The sequence below is a fragment of the Centruroides sculpturatus genome, unplaced genomic scaffold (assembly GCF_000671375.1).
Source record: "Centruroides sculpturatus isolate CEXI.00-Female unplaced genomic scaffold, Cexi_2.0 scaffold393, whole genome shotgun sequence".
Classification (NCBI taxonomy): Eukaryota; Metazoa; Arthropoda; class Arachnida; order Scorpiones; family Buthidae; genus Centruroides; species Centruroides sculpturatus.
This window is the reverse complement of record NW_019384611.1, coordinates 336,524-344,588: the sequence shown is the minus strand read 5'-3', so window position 1 is coordinate 344,588 and position 8,065 is coordinate 336,524. Positions and strand designations below refer to the sequence as shown.

General features: G+C 32.2%; 1 protein-coding gene across 1 annotated transcript in view; it reads right to left on the bottom strand.

Annotated features, from left to right (window-relative positions):
- The window catches only part of LOC111625258 (mitotic checkpoint serine/threonine-protein kinase BUB1 beta-like), a 77,804-nt gene that overhangs the window by 5,540 nt on the left and 64,199 nt on the right, over positions 1 to 8,065 (bottom strand). The gene's annotated exons all lie outside the window — the stretch shown is intronic.

Here is an 8,065-nt window from a genome sequence, read left to right as displayed (position 1 = left end):
ATTTGAAATACCTTCAATGCAATCATATATATGACAATTGGTAAACTTGAACATAAAACGGTTTATAATGCAACTTCGTCTAAACAAATATTTGCTGTATGTTAACAATACTTAGGCCTAAATAAGTTTACTAACTAAATGTTTTTTATGTAATGCTGACGTTTTGACACCTTACCATTTGATATTAACATGTCCAAAGTTAAAGGAACTTCGTGAACATTATGATATAAATAGCACTTATAAATGCAACTCGATAATATAATTGTTAAAAAATTTTAACAATATGTGTAAAAAAAAATTATACAATATTTATAATTATTTTTGTAAAATAATAGAAACTTATAACAACAAAATAAATTAAATTAAAGAATATGTGAATATGTACGCGAGTAATAAGTGCAAATTAAACAATTAATGGAAAAATATTGTTTTAGTAAAGATAAATATGGACACATGAAACTACAACCCCTTGTAATAGGGAAGTAATTCCCGTTAAACAATAAACTTATTCTGATTCTGAATAAAAAGTACAATGCAAAATTGAAATAAAAAATTTATCTTTTATCCAGGTTATTTAATTCAACTTCCTTGATTTTTATAACAAGGTAGAGGAAAAATTGAAATCTAACTAGTGCTATATAGCTGTAAAGTCATATTACTAATATTTGATGGTGCAATCTATGTTAAAGTCTGTCTACATGCAGTGGCTTATCAAATGTTTTATCCATTCAGTCAAAATAGTTGGTCAAGATGTTAGAAATTCTTTACATCTACACAACTACATTTTGTCTGAATGCTTTCCCTTATTTTTAAAGATTCAGTAAGGATGAAGAATTACTTTCAGCTATGTTTGCAGTGTGTCCTATGGGGAAAAATTTCTCTGCACTATATACAAATGCTAGTGTAGAAAGTGATTGCTTAAAGGACATATATTAGTATTATACAGATTTTGAATTATTTTTTATTACATCTTTATTTTTCAATAAATCATTGTGTCTTTACAATGTGAATCAATGTTTTTTATTCCCAGTCACAAGAAAAAATTCTGACATAATTTTAAGTAAAATCTGATAATTTTAGCAACAGCACACCATAATTTGTATCATACTAGTGGCAATACTGGGACAAAAACTGCAGTGAAAATGTAGCCAAACATTTACATGAAATTATTTATCTGTAGTTTTGTCAAAAAATGATGGTCTTTTTATCCATTCAGTTCAGGAAAATCATTTGTTCTGTAGTCACACACATTTTAGTTGATACATTTTGACTGAACAGGTATTGCATATGGACCTTTGACTGAAGTACATGTGGATATTTATTTCTCTTCTTATTTATCCCTACAATGAATGCCAAAAGAAACAAGGATGATATCAAGTCTACATCTATCAAGAAGAAATGTAAAGTGATCAGTTTAAAAAATAAGTTGCATATAATAAGTATGAAGCAGGCATAACCAAAGCCAAAATTGGAAGAGAGTATGGTCTAAACCAGGGGTGTCCAACCTTTTTGCTTCTCTGGGACGCATTAAAAAAAGTCAATAAGTTTTAGGCCACAAGTATATATAATATGTACTTGTGGCCCAATATACAAGTATATTTAAGGATTAACACGTGTAGATTATAATAATAAGTACCATATATTCCGGCGTATAAGACGACCCCCGACTTTTACAGTTAAAATATAGAGTTTGGGATATACTTGACTGTTGGACATTTTTATACCAGCCCGCCCTTGTATCCTATTATCATACCTCCTTCTCTGCCTCTCAGATCTCGCACATGCATGCCTTTGCCACTTTACTGCAGTCCTCAGAAGTAAAATCTGAGAGGCAGAGAAAGAGGTACAGTAATAGGATACATACAAGGGCGGGCCGGATGGGTGATAGATGTGTGTTTTTCTGGACACAGCACCGCTCTATCTCTATCCATACCCCGGGTGTCCTGGCTGACTGCAGCACCTGCCCTATAAGATGATCCCTGACTTTTGAGAAGATTTTCCTGGGTTAAAAAGTCGTCTTATACACCGGAATATATGGTATTAAAACTTTATCACGAAAAAGGATATTTTAAAAAATTACTTCTACAGATACTTTTAATTTCTACTTAGANTCTTATACACCGGAATATATGGTATTAAAACTTTATCACGAAAAAGGATATTTTAAAAAATTACTTCTACAGATACTTTTAATTTTTACTTAAAAATAGATAAATTCATTTATTATAAAAAAGACAAACGGAAATTTATTTGAAAAACACAAATATTTGTTTTATTTGAGTCTCTAATTAATAAAAAGCAATGAAACACCATTTTAAAGTGCATTTTTATTCAACTAATATATTTATAAATATTATGTAGCCCAAAAAGTAACCAAAGAGCCAAATGATATTTTTTATGTCAAATTAAAAAATAGTAGCCACATTTGGCACAATTTAGCCAAATCTTACAATGCTGGAAGGAATGCCAAATAAAGCTGGAGTTGTGACTCAAAAGGATTATAGAGCCAAATGCGGGGAAAGGAGAGAAAGGACAAAAGATAAAGAAGTGAGAAAGGTTGGAAAATTAGGGTCAATATTTGCATAACAGAAGATCTTTAACCTTTCTCACTACTTTTTATCTTTTGACCTTTCTCTCCTTTCATCAAATTTGGGTCTATAATCCTTTGAGTCACAACTCCAGCTTTATTTGGTAATCCTTCCTCATTCACACATCTCCAAGTACATAAAAATATTTCATTTCCATTCAAAAATAAAATATGAATAAACGTTTACGACTTTGTGAATCTTCTTTTTTGAGTTTATGCTGTTGAAATAAATAAATAATAAAAAAATTAAAACATATGTCGGTTTTGTTCACACGTTTATTGGGCCGCATTGGAAGTTGCTTTGCGGTCTGTGGGCTGGACACCCCTGGTCTAAACAAAAATCAAATATTTGCCATATTTTAGATCATGCTGAAAACTATAAGAAGCTAGGATAATGTGCATTGACCTCATCTGAGATCGAAACTACAAGAAACAGAAGACATCTTATGATTGAAATGAAAATGCTATTGTCAGTGTGGATAAGTGATTTTAACTAAAAGAGAATTCCTCTTAGTTAAATAACTAAAAAAACAAAAGCATTGAATTTGTTTGCAACTTTAAAAACGAAACAATTAGGAAGCAAAAATGATTTGGTATCAGTAGTTGAAACATTCTGTGCAAGTTCAGGGTGGTTTGATTGGTTTAAAAAGCAATCGGGCATTCATAATGTTTGTGTACAAGGTGAAATTGCAAGTGCAGATGAAAAAGCAGCAGCTAGTTTTCCTGATGAATTGCAACAAATTATTGAATGAAATTATACAGATAATCTTTTATTTAATGCCAACAAAACAGGCTTATTATGGAAAAGACATGCCCACTGTTGTAATGTAACTTATCTGTTGTAACTTGATCTGAGTGTCAGGTCAAAGGTGAAAATTCCAACATACCTTTCGAATGTCTGAGAGAGTTCTTGCGTAGTCGTCACCCCAGTCGGTTGTATCGAGAGGGAATAAAGTTAATTGTTAATTAACTACGTGTTTTATGTACAACAGTGTCAAAAACAAAATCGATATAAAACCCAATAAAACATTTTTAGCAAAAAATGAAAAATCACAGCCTGGCTATAAGGTTTCAAAGGAGCATGTATTACTTTTACTATGTGGCAATGCTTCTGGAGATTACAAGATGAAACCTCTTTTTATTTATTGTAAGGTTATCCGATTGGGGTGAGAAGTCTTCCGACAGCCGAGCGGTCAACTCCATCATGTGGGAGTGTTAGGATTCACTGAGACAGGTTTCCATCGTAAACCATTTATTAAACATAGAAATTTCCTTACAAATTCAGTGATTGACAAGGTAGCACCACAAATTGCGTGGACAAAGTCCAAAAACTTCTGTCTTCGTTACTTGTGGATGGACGCTGACAGTGAAATACTCCATAGGCTCTGGGACATTTATCACAGCTTTTGGTGGCTTCTCCTATACAAACTGACGAATCTGTAGATCGCTAAGAGGCACCCAGAGAACGATGTTTCCACAAGTTCTGAAATGTCTTTTCTTTTCCAAAGATCTGGAGCATGCACGTCCAGGAGAAGAAAGACTGCGCATCCAAGAACCTTTGTAACTTGAATCACACAGTTTTATAGAGTTTTCACCCCTAGTCTCTTCTCCATTGGTCTCTCACTGACACCTGGTGACAATTTGAAACTCGATGGAGGGCGCGGGAGAGGTAAGTGTCGTGACTGAATATGATTCCTCTCTCTCGTCAAGTTTTCCTCGAATTTATCCGTTTCCATTGTTTAAGGAATTTACAAAAAAAAAAAAAAAAAAAAAATTCAATCAAGACAGCTAATCCTTTCCATTCGCGTCTGAAAAGGAGCACTTTAAATTTCCGATCGATATCCTTCATTCAGACCTCTCAGTCAACCCCTGTTCGGGTCCTAACATTATCATTCACAAAAATCTTATCTGCTTACAGGTGTGGATAAAAATTTTCTCCCTGTTCATCGGAGATCCAATAGAAAAGCTTGGATGACAAAAACTACTATTGAGGATTGATTTAGTTTTTTTATGTAGTGCAGACAGTTTCACAGTTTTAGAATAAAAACTCACTTGCTTTTACACAATATAACTTTTTTAAATGCACCTGCTAGAGAAGGATGTATAACCTCACTTAAACCAGCATCCCAGTTTTTACGATATACCATATACAGTATGATTTCATGGTCTCCCCTGAATAGACCCACATGCTGGACAATCCATGAAAATATGGTAATAGAAAGAATTATTGAGCAAATATCAACCAAATTTGATGTACAATCAGGGCTGTGGAGTCGTGTAAAAATCTACCAACTCCAACTCTTCCTTACCATGCGACTCCGACTAGGGGCAGACTTGTTACCGAAAGAGACACGGAAATTCTGATGTCATCACGTGACCTCAGAATAAAAGATTCAATAAATAGAGTTCTAATAAAGATAAAACGTAGAAACTTTTTATTCCAAAGCTAAAAGACTCCTCCAAGTAATATACAAATATGTATTTGATAACTTTTACTTTTCTGTCTGTTATATATAACAGAGGGAAGGTGTAGCTATTGGTCAAAAAAATGATCCTTTCCAAATTTTTACATTTTTGGACTCAGGACACCTTGAAATTTCAAGATATGCAAAAGATTTGAGGTTTTTTTCTATATGTGTGGATGTTAGACTGTGTGTGGGGGGCATGATTTTGATCACCCTGTTTGAAGCTTAATAATTTCTGTGGTCAGAGTGGAGTCAGATGGTTTAACACAGGAATTAGTTATTAAGCGTCAAAGTAGTTGAACTAAATCATGTCCCCATATACATTCTAACATCTTAACAGGTTTTACTGTACTATTATAAAATGCCAAAAAAGCTTACTTTGAGGGTAGAGATGAGTTTTATTTTATTTTATTTTTTTAATTTTGAACGCTAATAATGAGTAAAATATTCATTAAGAGATATGACACATGACCACTTTTATGTCTTCACTCTGTCGACCTTTAATTAAGAACCAAAATTTAATAGTATTAATGCCCCTTTATACGCAAGCTACAGTGTCACATTTCATTTCTTAAACTTTACCCATTCTGAGATATTGTTTAATATCTCAGAATAGAAAATAAAAAAGTTAAACAAATTAGACACCAACACATACATGCATGTGAATTTTTCCTCTGAATTTTTATTGACTTTTTGAGGGGTTCGAGAGGTCTTCAAATGTGTAGATTTGCAAAAAAACCTGGAGGGTCAAATATGACATGATTCCAATACTTTTCTGTTTTATATACATAGCAAGTTGGGAAGTAAAAAGGAGTCAGAGTTCAGCAGATTTTTTGACGACTCTGACTCCGGCTAAAATACCAAAACTCCACATCCCTGTGTACAATACATACTGTCCCAAGTTTGTGGTTTGAAATTTCAAGAAAAAATTAAAATTCAGGTGTTAGGGCAAAATTTGGCATTGCATGAATTTCTTACATTTCAGGTATTAAAAGAACAAACAAACAAACATGGGAAATAAGTAATAAATTTTTACACAGTATTTCAAAATTAGAATTTACTGACAGGGATCATTCTTCCTCTGGGGGTCATCATTTAAAAGTTTCAAGTTAGTATTTGATCTGAAAACAAGCAAATATCTGAAGTGTTTATCAATTTTTATAGAAAAGACTTCTATAAAATAAGAAATTTGGATTTTTTTTTTGGAATAACTGCTTTTAAACTCTGTAAAACTTTATTTATAAACATAAGACTAATTATTTCATAATACAACTAAAGCATAAATCACAGTCATTTTGTATGTTGGTATTAGGGTTTCTCAAACGGGATTCCGGTTGTTTTTTTAACCCGGGAAATATCCCGGGAAATTTTTCTTATCCCGGGAAATCCTGCAAATTTCTTAAAAATTCACTTTTTTTCTTATTTTGTGTTAAGGTTGAGGAATTTTGCAAATAGAAAGCATAATTAACTCATTCACTGTCAGAATACATTTGTATTTATTAATTTTAAACCTACCTATTAGTTTTTTTTTAATTTTTGCTCGTTATAGCATGTCACAAATGGTCAATAATCAATATATAGCTTATTTGTGGCAGGACTATAAAAATTCTTTACTTGTCGGAACCTGTAATATCTGGAATAATTGTGCTTACGCTGTCTTGAGTTTTAACCATGCCCAGTAGCTTCAATAAATGCCTGACGCCAGATTGTGCAAATTGGGCAAGGATACAAACGAGTACAAAGTCTGCAAGTATGAAGTTTTTCTTCATAAACCTGATTATTAAAGCCAAATGAATTGCCGAATTATCGAGCTCTAAGCTTGATGCCGCTATTAAAGCAGCCAAGGTAGACAAATCAAGAATACTAGAGAGCGAAAGAAGTACTACAATCTCGAAAACGAACTCGAAAGCTTCCAGGCTACAGGTGAAAAAACACATAATATCTGTCTTCTCTTAAATGCATTAAACACTATTCCAATCACATCAATTGAATCGGAAAGGGCATTCTCGGTGGCAAGACTTTTCATTACTAAAATAAGAATTAGAGTGAGTTATCGGAGTATTGACCATCTTTGCTTTTTAAAATCTTATAAAAGTTTGCAATATTTTGTATTATATTTTATTTAAAAAACGAAAATTACCTTCTAAATTAGAAGTTCATTTTTTTAATTTTTAACTCAATTCAAAACATTTTTTTTGTTGTTGTTGTATGCAGTTTCCAGCAAACTTTAATTAATTTTTTTCTATTTGTGAAAATTTCTACGTTATTTAAAGGTAATTTTTATTATAGGCCTATAGACCTTACACAGCATTATTAATATGATTTTGGAGGTTACAGAACTTTAAAATTACTTTAAAAAATGGAAAATAATTATATCATTTGATTTCAAGATATTTTGTATACCTTAAAAATAATTAATTCTATCCCGGGATCCCGGGAAACAGTTCACTTTTATCCCGGGATCCCGGGACAAGCAAAAGACCGGGAAATGAGAAACCCTAGTTGGTATTTAATTCAGAGAATGTCTTCACAACTTTTTAATAAATAAACAAATTTTTATCAACCAAAAACATTTTTAAAAATTTTAAGAAAAGCAAGTAATAAGCAAGCAAATAAAAATGCTGTAATTTTCTAATATAGTAAACTCTTAATTTAATGGATTAATTGGAGAAAGGATGTCTGATATTACTGGAAGTCCATTAAATCAAATGTGTTTTGGCTCATTGTTTCAAGCTTTTGTGAGGATCACATGACAATGCTTCACATCTACTACGAAGATGTAAAGCATTGGGATCAAAATTTGCAACCTGGTCTAGACAATATGGTCAGAAAGGTCACCAATGCAAGGGATGTTCAGGAAGAAGGAATAACTTGTTTTTCCTATCAATGCTGTTTATTTGAGCAAAATTATATATTCACATAACCTCAAATTTGTTGCCACCCAATTTATATTACAATTCATCAGTGAAATTTGTTTTGGATTATTTTGTTATTTCTTTCCTCAATAATGGTC